The sequence below is a fragment of the Armigeres subalbatus genome, chromosome 1 (genome assembly GCF_024139115.2).
Source record: "Armigeres subalbatus isolate Guangzhou_Male chromosome 1, GZ_Asu_2, whole genome shotgun sequence".
Taxonomy (NCBI): Eukaryota; Metazoa; Arthropoda; class Insecta; order Diptera; family Culicidae; genus Armigeres; species Armigeres subalbatus.
This window is the reverse complement of record NC_085139.1, coordinates 263339355-263350865: the sequence shown is the minus strand read 5'-3', so window position 1 is coordinate 263350865 and position 11511 is coordinate 263339355.

Genomic DNA, 11511 nt, shown 5'->3' with positions numbered 1-11511 from the left:
GACATGGTCCATGCTGTCCCTGCTGTCCCTGCTGCCGCGCAAAGGGTTGCGACAAGCGCAAAGTGCTGGTCTTTCGTATCTGCTATTCAACATCGGTTTTGATGAAGTGATACGAAGGGCAGGGATTGGCGGTTTTCACAAAGTCCGTTCAGCTATTTGTTTTCGCCGACTACATTAATATCACGGCACGTAACTTTTACCAAGATGAAGGAAACCTACATCGGACTGAAGAGGGAAGCAAAGCGAATCGTCTTCAGTACGTTGAAGACGGAGTACATGATAGGAGGAGGCTAAAGAGAGAACAATATAAGCCTTCCACCACGAGTTTGTATCGGTGGTTACGAAATCGAGGTGGTTGAAGAATTCATGTACTTGTCCTCACTGGTGACTGTACAAGCAGAGAAATTCAAAGAAGCATCGCGGTAGGAAATTGTATCTATTTTGGACTCCACAAGACGCTCCGACCGATTATCTAAAAAACGCTCACTAAACCGGTGTCTTAGTCTGAAAATAAATAAATAATCTTAGTGTTATAGTGCACAACCTTCTCGGATCTAAATTGATATAAATGCTAGCGTTTCTGTCAGTAGATCTCCCTCGCCCCTCCAATAAATGTTTTATTTATTATTTTTGTTATAATCATTTTAATTTCTAATTGAACCTTATCTTTGAAGATATTGATTAGTTTCTTGACAAGTAAAACTAGACCAAGCTCTAGCCTACAATTACTGTACGGTGTATCGAAAGTGTTTACAAAGTCATAAATAGATTGGTAAAATATGGAGAACATTATGGTCATGACCATTAAATTAATAACGGTCAGAGCCACTGAAGGTCAAATTACAGAACTCATGCTTCCCGTCATTAGGCTTATCGTTATTTGGGGCAGAGATGAGGTTGCAGAGGCTCAAATAAAATAACATATTTTTATTACTTTTATGATTTTTGTAAATTTTGTGTACCTTTGGCTTGCGAGTTCTTAAGTTCTTAATTTGTCGGTTATACCAAATTGGGTCTTTTCTTCATTATTGATATGGCATCATTTTCGCTTTAGATATTCTATCACTTGATTGTATCTTTTACAGATACGTATTTCGACCTTAGTCGGGTACAATCGAGTGGTGGAATTAATTGGGATAGTACGAAAGAGTGAGGACGTTACACTAAAAGCTCAAAATAATTTTCTTATCAAAACTGTATCTCGACCTAGGAAGATTTTACTTCATATGCCTGTCTGAAGCATGAATGTTCTAACATGCCCTCCTAATTATATTTGCCTAATATAAACTAATCAACGTTAGCGACAACATCAACGATCTATGGGAGTTGATCCATGGAGCGGTGAGCACAACAGCACGAGAAGTGGTAGGCACTGCACAAAGGCGACCCAGGACGGGATGGTTCGATGTGGAGTGTCAGACAGTGACAGACGAGAAGAATGTTGCCAGAAGCTGGATGTTGGTGTCGGGTACCCGATCGAATAGAGATCGGTACAAGGAAGCAAGAGCAGCCGAAAAACGAACCCACGCAGGAAGAAAAAAGAGTACGAAGAACAAGTTATTAGTGAGGCGCAGGAAAAAATGGAGCAGAACGATATGCGGAGGTTTTACGAATCTGTCAATGGCGTGCCGAGAAAGACAGCGCCATCTCCCGTCCTGTGCAACGACCAACAAGGGAATTTGCTGACAGATAAAACCGAAGTGGATGCAAAGTGGAAGCAACACTTCGAGACTTTGTTGAATAAAGGAAGTGACGGTACATCGGTGAACAGAATAAATATTAGCGACGATAAACAAGCTGTGGAGTCGCCTACACTAGATGAGGTTAAAAAAGCTGTTAAAGAGCTGAAAAACAATAAGGCTGCGGGGAAGGACCAGCTCCCTGCTGAACTTCTCAAACATGGCAGTGAGTAGCTTTATGAAGTTCTGCAATTATGTCAAAAATATGGGAAGACGAGGAAATGCCTGCTAGCTGGTTGGACGGCCTCATTTGCCCTCTCTTTAAGAAAGGGCACAGACTGGAGTGCGCCAATTACCGAGGAATAACCATCCTTGGTTCGGCGTACAAAACTATGTCCCGTATTCTGTTCAACAGATTGAGACCGCTTGAAGAGTCCTTCGTCGGCGAATACCAAGCAGGTTTTCGTGAGGGCCGATCAACGACGGATCAAATGTTTACCCTGAGACAAATCCTTGATAAATTCCGGGAGTACAACTTGCAGACACATCTGTTTATTGATTTCAAGGCGGCGTACGATTCAGTGAAACGGAATGAATTATGGCAAATTATGCTTGAACATGGTTTTCCGGCGAAACTGATACGGCTGATTCGTATAACGTTGGACGGATCGAAATCAAGTGTAAGGGTTGCGGATGAAATATCGACGTCATTTGTTACCTTAGATGGATTAAAGCAGGGTGATGCACTCTCGAATCTACTGTTCAATATAGCGCTCGAGGGAGCGATTAGGAGAGCTGGTGTGCGGTACCATTATCACAAAATCGCATATGCTCCTGGGATTTGCGGACGATATCGATATTATCGGAATTGATCGCCGTGCCGTGGAAGAGGCTTTTGTGTTTTTTAAGAGGGAGACAGCGAGGATTGGACTCACGAACAAAACGAAGCAAAACGAAGTACATGGTCGCTGGCAATCAACGTGGGTTCATTAGTGGTGGTGGTAGCGAAATAGTGCTGGATGGTGAAAAATTTGAAGTGGTAGAAGAATTTGTGTATCTTGGAACATTAGTGACGTGCGATAATGATGTTACCCGCGAGGTGAAAAGGCGTATTGCAGCTGCAAATAGGGCTTATTACGGACTTCGTAACCAGCTTAAGTCCCGTAGTCTGCAAACTAAAACAAAACTCGCGCTGCATACTACTCTGATTCTCCCGGTGGCTTTATACGGCCATGAGACATGGACGTTAAAGGAGGCTGATCGCAGAGCTTTCGGAGTGTTTGAGCGTAAGGTGCTGCGGACAATACTCGGCGGTAAACAGGAGAATGGTATCTGGCGGCGTCGCATGAATCACGAATTGTACCAGGTGTATAAAGGGCTGGATATTATTAAGCTTATACAACACGGCAGACTACGGTGGGCTGGTCACGTTGTTCGTATGCTGGAAGAACGTCAAGCGAAGATAATATTTAGTAGAGAACCCGGAAGAGGCCGCAGGCTTCGTGGAAGGCCGCGTACACGATGGCTTTTTGCAGTTGAAGAGGACCTGAGGGCGCTCAATGTTCAGGGCGACTGGACGCGATTGGCCCAGGATCGTGTCCAGTGGAGAAGGATACTCCATTCGGCGTAGGTTCATTGAAGAGCTGTAGCCCATCAAATGAAAATTGAAGTGATTTAATTCAAAAAGTTAGTTCTAATGCGTATTTATACAGTAATTTTAATCTATTTGTTTTGACGCTCAATGACGATTGCCATCAAAATTTAAGCGGGATTTTTTTTTCTTCACATTCCAAAAAGGCTGTGCAATTCGGTTGTGGGCACCCTTGTTGGTTCGGTGATGGGCACCCTCATTTTATCGATAAATCATTCAATATCGTTTTAGTTGTCCCTAAATTTATTTTTAATTACGTTTTTATACAGTTTTTATACAGTTTGAAGCAATACAAACCACCATGCCGTGATCGCCAAAATGTGTGACCCCAAATGGCCGGAACGAAATACGATGACCACAGCTGACAAGAAGAGAGACAGAGTCATGGCCGGCTGCTCACACGCTGAGGTGTTAATTTATAACCACACGCCGATGGTAACTTACTCAAACCGCACACGTAGGTATATATACATTTTCTAGCGCTTAATCATTAATTGTTTTATATTCGTGCTATTTTGACCTCTCTACAAAAACTGTTTTCCATACATTTTATAATGAGTGAGAAAGGCATCATCATTGCAAAGTGGATTTATTCATTTCATAGATTTTATTACCGTCGTCGGGGTGACAATGGGTCAAATGGGGGTGAGAATGGGTCACTGTTTCAACTATTTAGAATGCTTGTAGAATGGATTGAATGTATCTGTGGGCATGAAGACTAAAATATAAGAGACCTTTTTGAACGATTTTGCTCTTCGACCTCCAGGCTGCCAGTGAGAGCGATGACCCATTCTCACCCCCTAGAATCATTGTCACCTACGATGGTAGTATTATTATTCAAAGAAAGTTTTAAAATTTTAAAGCAAAATTCTAAAATTGTGTTGGGAATTTCCTTAGTCCTGGCTTATATTTCATGTCGCCGCCGTACGACGCGTGATCATTTAACATTCCATTCAGCCACTCTCGCTCCTGACGGTGTAGTGTGAATTGCGTATTACACAGATGGTGGCAAACCGAAATCGGAACGAGCAAGAGATTTAGATCTTCACCAAGTGATACGCCAGAATAAGCGTATGTACCACTTCCAGCGTTGATGGTAAATCCTCTTATCACCTTCTGTCTGCTTGGCTGCTCGCCAGACCGCCTTCAGTGGGTTGGACAGGATCTGCCGATTGCTATCGCGAGGGATTGTTTCAAATTATGAACAACTCGTTAGCCGTATCAAGCGATACGCATTTGAATTTGAAAAGATTTATTTCGGTGATAAGCAGCGAGTGCATCAGCGCGTGTTCTCTCGTTACAATATCGCCAAACAACCACCCATAAAGTGAGACAATTAGGCTGGATCCGATGACTGGTGCGCATGGATGGTCAAAGTGAGGCAGGGGTTCTCTATTTTTATTGTTTGTGATCCGATTTTAGTTACTTCAACTGTTTGCTAGTTAGGCTTGATGTATCTATGATTTAAAAGTTTTAAATCGATGTTCAGACATACCCCAGAATCGACTCCATTCTACATTAAACAGACATTCATTGTATAGAAATTAAATTTGGATCTTCTGGGATCTTCTAATGAAAAACATGTTCTAGAATCGATATCAATCTCTCTCATAATTTGAATCAATTCTTATGTTATGGTTAGTTTAGTTTCTGCAAGTTCAAATATAAATTTTAAGCTGCCGCGAATTTTGACCAATTTTGAGCAGCGCCGTGTCGATGCAAAAATGTAACGTACGACACCAGCGCACATATTTAATTATGAGTTAGCGGGCATCGCCCTCTGTCTGTCGGAGTGTTTAATTGAAATTGACGACAAACTCGGAAGCATTCGTTTCGATGATTAGTTCTGAGCGAGACCACATTTCAGTATTGTGCTCTTTTGACCACTCAGAATATGCAACTTCTGTTTGAAATCTTGACCATGCTTCGATCTTACCTGTTTGGTAGAAGAAAGACTCATTGTTAATTGTTTTCTGTGGTAGGTATTATAAAGAAACAACAATCTCTCCAGTTTCGGACGCCAACTTCTCACCCATTGTGAACCAAGACCAATAGTTCGGAAAACGCTGGTGCGGCGAATCTTGGTCCCATTAAGCTGATGGTGAACTAAAGCGGGTGTCAACCAACGTATAACCACTTCCATGCTCTAGTGATCGTTATATATGCGATGCCAAGCCAGTAAACATTGTGGTCCTGTCTTTGCACACTGCAAGGAGTGGATTATCTCGACCTCATCGCATATATGTAGTAAGTTGTCACCGTTATTGTTGTTGCATCGCACGGCTACAGTTTGAACCGGGCCAAACGCTTCGAACAGCGATGAGGGGAGATTAGCATCTTGCTCTGGCTGGCACTGCATGTCAACGCATTAAACTGTCGGGTTATATAAATCATCGTCGAGTGAGCGAAATGGGGTGCAGTCATTGAACATTTTAATCCAGTGAGAATTTCTAAGCAATGAATTTATTGCTCCAAAGGTAAGTCTTGGTACGAATTCGTTGATAGTTTTCGAGTTATTTCTGCAAGTTCAATTATGTCGAAATATAATTTCGAAATAATTAACATGTTCATGGCTTCCACCGCTTAGGGTTTTTGATGTACGAATCACTTGTTTCGCCCAAGCATTAGGCTTCACCATCAGCCGTTGCATCATATCCCTGAAGCCCACTCTCTGCAGCTTCTCACTTCATTTCACGCTTGGATTCATTAAACCGTCATCACTCACTTATACAGCGGCTTGTCCACTGCAGAAATAAGCTCCGTCCAGCCTTTGAATAATTTATGATCTTCATTCATTCGTGCATCCCCTTATGATGGAGGTACATACTTCATCTGCTGTGATGACCTGCGTTGCGCTTCAGCAGCAGATGCATCCCAGTTGAAAGGAACAAGATTGCAGTCGCACCTTCGAGCACAAGTTGTGATTCTCGGCGGAAAACCACGACGATAAAGCGCCAATTTTAGAAAGGATTCTGCACTACTGCAATCAACCGTTGTTGCGTGGTTGTTCCCCTTTCGGGATGACGGCGGCAATGAGTGCGAGTTAGGATTGGGTCTTAGAGCGAGACGACCACTCAATTAGTTTGCTCAATGAGTTATGGCACCGAATCAGCCTTAAATGCAAACCATCATCATTCATCTATCATCGTCATCTTGTTGACCAGGGCAGTAAGAGGTGCTCTCGGGTTAAAGCAGTGAAAGGTGCTGCCCATAGGGGTGAAAACCCGGCACCTTCCGATTTATATTTACAGGGTGGGGAAACATTATTCGTGTTTTTTCTCGCTTAGCCATAACTTTATTATTAGCATAAAGACTGTACTTGATGAAAATGAGACGAGACACATTGAGTAGCTTCTAAATTTTTACCGTGTTCATAAAAATTGATGAAATTTTGACTGAAACTAGCTAAGAGTGTAATGTTTACATTGGCAGATTATCACACAAGCTGTCAAGTGGTTATCGAGATAGCATCGAAACAAGAGCAGGTCAAAACAAAAGTTGTGTATCTTCGTGGAAAATCTGACTGCTTCGCACAGATGGATCGGAAAATATCTGAGAATCCATCATTCGACGGTGTCATGGGTAGTGAAATCATTCAAAGAAACCCAGACGACCCGGTGGCAGTCAGGCAGCGGCAAAAAACCAAAGGCAATTAATCCGGAAAAGGCAAGGAAAGTATTAAAGCTGGCGAAATCTTGAAAGATGAAGAAAGCGGAGGTTTTCATCTGATTTGTTGAGAAAACAATGAAACACGGTCTCCTCGTGTACGGTAGTTGCTGACGGAATTAAGGTGTACCATGAGCGACGGCGGGACCAAGTCGGAAGACCAAAGCAATAGCCCATTACTGAGGATACAAACAAAGAAAAAGCTGGACAAATTCTCCAAAAAGTTCTCGGTTTGGCAGGCCATACGTAGATATGGCAATATGATGCAATGGGAAAATCTACCGAGACGAATGCCTCCAAAAGCGCCTGCTGCTCTTCCTGTGGTCTCACGGAGGCGAGACGCTAATTTGGTCGTATTTAGCATCATGGCACTTTACGCGGCCGCTCTTAGACTGGTACGATTCGCCAAACTTTGTAAAAATCTAAGGTATTCGAGAAAAAGCTGGATGTGAAGAAACAGTAGGTAAAAGTAGCAATAGACGTCGGCCCCACCATTACACAGTGGGAATAATCTGTCACGTAATGGTACTTATTTAGGTGCCGCTAATTTGAAGAGCGGGCAGCAGGGACTATGTCCAAGGACTTGACGATCCCTCCCTAAGCCATCTGCGAGTTGTGGAGCTAGCTTAGGATGTGGTGGGGTTCGACAGCGGGCCCTGTTAGATTCCTATAAAAAGCTGCATGTATCCGCAAGTAAGCCCCACCAAAGCGACCATGTGCCGCTCAAAGCGCACAAGCCCAAGTCCTGGTGTCAGGTGGGACACAAAACAGCCCTGACACGACGGCCCTCCGACGAGACAGGAGGTTTGCGCAGGCCCAATAAGCTGCCTGGAAAACCAAGCATTACGAACAATATAAGAGATAATGCGACTCTATATAATCGGCAAAGACCTAGGCGACGAATAAAGGATCACGATTGGATGCTTGGAACATGGAACTGCAAGTCGATAGGTTTCGCAGGTTGCGACAGGATGATCTACGATGAAGTGCATTGTCGTAACTTCGAAGTCGTGGCGCTGCAGGAGATTTGTTGGACAGAGCAGAAAGTGTGGAAAAGCGGGCATCGAGCGGCTACCTTCTACCAAAGCTGTGGCACCACCAACGAGCTGGGAACCGGCTTCATAGTGCTGGGTAAGATGTGCCAACGTGTGATTGGGTGGCAGCCAATCAACGCAAGGATGTGCAAGCTGAGGATAAAAGGCCGTTTCTTCAACTATAGCATCATCAACGTGCACTGCCCACACGAAGGGAGACCCGACGACGAGAAAGGAACGTTCTACGCACAGCTAGAGCAGACATACGATGGATGCCCACTTCGGAACGTCAAAATCGTCATCGGCGACATGAACGCACAGGTAGGAAGAGAGGAAATGTATAGACCGGTCATCGGACCGGATAGTTTGCACACCGTATCGAATGATAACGGCAAACGGTGCATAAACTTGGCAGCCTCCCGCGGAATGGTAGTCCGAAGCACCTTCTATCCACAAGGCCACATGGAGATCACCTAACCAAGAAACGGGAAACCAAATCGACCATGTTCTCATCGACGGTAAATTCTTCTCCGACATCACGAACGTCCGCACTTACCGCAGTGCGAATTATGAATCCAAACACTACCTCGTTGCAGTATGCCTGCGCTCAAAACTTCCGACGGTGTACAACACGCGTCGAAGTCAGACGCCGCGGCTTAACATTGGGCGGCTACAAGACGGTAGACTAGCCCAAGGATACGTGCAGCAGTTGGAAGTGGCACTCCCAACGGAAAAGCAGCTAGGCGCAGCGTCTCTTGAAGATGGCTGGAGAGATATTCGATCCGCCATTGGTAGCACTGCAACCGCTGCACTTGGTACGGTGCCCCCGGATTAGAGAAACGACTGGTATGACGGCGAATACGAGCAGTTAGTGGAAAAGAAGAATGCAGCATGGGCGAGATTGCTGCAACACCGCACGAGGGCGAACGAGGCACGATATAAACAAGCGCGGAACAGACAAAACTCGATTTTCCGGAGGAAAAAGCGCCAGCAGGAAGATCGAGTTCGTGAAGAGAAGGAGCATCTGTATCGCGCTAATAACACACGAAAGATCTATGAGAAGTTAAACCGTTCACGTAAGGGCCACGTGCCACAGCCTGATATGTGTAAGAACATAAACGGGAACCTTCTTACGAACGAGCGTGAGGTGATCCAAAGGTGGCGGCAGCACTACGAAGAACACCTGAATGGCGATGTGGCAGACGAAGATGGCGGTATGGTGATGTACCTGGGAGAACGCGCGCAGGACATAATTTTACCGGCTCCGAATCTCCAGGAAATCCAGGAGGAGATTGGCCGGCTGAAAAACAACAAAGCCCCTGGGGTTGACCAACTACCAGGGGAGCTGTTTAAACACGGTGCACAGTGATGCCACTCCATACAAAACATGGAAAAAAGTCTTTTCAATCACTTTTTGTCAACCGATTTTCTCGCAACAGGTTGCATTCGATGCGGAATATTGTCCCATTGTTTCCTATTGAAAATTGGCCTAATAGGACTATGGGCTCAAAAGCTGTGGCCATACAAAAAAATACAAAAAAACGGGTAAAACCCCATCACTCATTTTTTTGGCACTTATCCTCAACCGACTCGCTTGCAACAAACTGCATTCAAAGCAGAATCCTGTTCCATTGTTTCTTGTTGAAAATTTGGTCAGATCGGACACCCATTGTCAGAAGTTATGGCCAAAATACTAATTTCATTATTATAATACAAAATCACTTTTTTTGGCACTTATGTCCATCCGATTTGCTTGCAACAAGTTGCGTTCGGCGAGAAATTGTATAATGCATATAAACAAATATGAAAAATAAGACCTATCCACATATTTGTGTTAGTTTTACCTTTTCTTACATATTGCTTAATTCTTTTGAACGAACGAGAAAGGCACCATCACCGATAGGTGGATTATTTAGGGTTTTAGTGCTTGAGATTGCTACGAAGCTTTTTTAAGACAGTGATATATAAAACTTATCATATACATATGACGATTTTATTACCTTAAGCCTTAAGGTCTGAGGGAAGGGTTTTCCGTTAAAAAATCACGTGGCATCCCGCTCTGAGAGAGAAAATTGCCCAATTCAGCCCGCCAGAATGACGTTGTCAGTGTCGCCAAAATTATTTCATCATTATGCAGTTTACAATTGCTTTAGAATTTGCCGCAAACGGAGAACAAAAGGAATTGGCAACAATGGGGAAGAAATTTATTACTCATGCATGCATGCATTCAGTGGTTCGGCGAGAGAACAGCAGCAATGCCGACTCATCACGCAATGAGCAGATCAAAATAAACAAACTCCAGCTGGTTTTGGAAAATGAAAACATGAGCCATGAAAAGGATTTGTGTAATAACAGTAGTGCTGATGTAAATAAGAAAAATAAGACAAACAAGACAAATAAGATAGCCATAATAAATAAGACAAATAAAATTAGTTCCTCCAGGAATTCCTCTGGAAGTTCCTCTGCAAATTCCTCCGGAATTCCCCCCTGCATTCCTTCGGAAGTTTCTACGGGAATTCTTCCAGAAATTCCTTCGGAAGTTCCTCTAGGAATTCCTTCGGAAGTTCCTCCAGGGATTTCTTCGGAAGTTCCTCCAGGAATTCCTTCGGAAGTTCCTCCAGGAATTCCTTCGCAAGTTCCTCCAGGGATTTCTTCGGAAGTTCCTCCAGGAATTCCTTCGCAATTTCCTTCAGGAATTTCTTCGGAAGTTTCTCCAGGAATTCTTTCGGAAGTTCCTCCAGGAATTCCTTCGGAAGTTCCTCCAGGAATTCCTTCGGAAGTTCCTCCAGGAATTCCTTCGGAAGTTCCTCCAGGAATTCCTTCGGAAGTTCCTCCAGGAATTGCTTCGGAAGTTCCCCCAGGAATTCCTTCGGAAGTTCCTCCAGGAATTCCTTCGGAAGTTCCTCCAGGAATTCCTCCGGAAGTTCCTCCAGGAATTCCTCCGGAAGTTCCTCCAGGAATTCCTCCGGAAGTTCCTCCAGGAATTCCTCCGGAAGTTCCTCCAGGAATTCCTCCGGAAGTTCCTCCAGGAATTCCTCCGGAAGTTCCTCCAGGAATTCCTTCGGAAGTTCCTCCAGGAATTCCTTCGGAAGTTCCTCCAGGAATTCCTTCGGAAGTTCCTCCAGGAATTCCTTCGGAAGTTCCTCCAGGAATTCCTTCGGAAGTTCCTCCAGGAATTCCTTCGGAAGTTCCTCCAGGAATTCCTTCGGAAGTTCCTCCAGGAATTCCTTCGGAAGTTCCTCCAGGAATTCCTTCGGAAGCTCCTCCAGGAATTCCTTCGGAAGTTCCTCCAGGAATTCCTTCGGAAAATCCTCCAGGAATTCCTTCGGAAGTTCCTCCAGGAATTCCTTCGGAAGTTCCTCCAGGAATTCCTTCGGAAAATCCTCCAGGAATTCCTTAGGAAGTTCCTCCAGGAACCGGAGGATCTTCCGGAGGAACTTCCGGAGCAACTTCCGGAGGTACTTCCGGCAGAACTTACGGC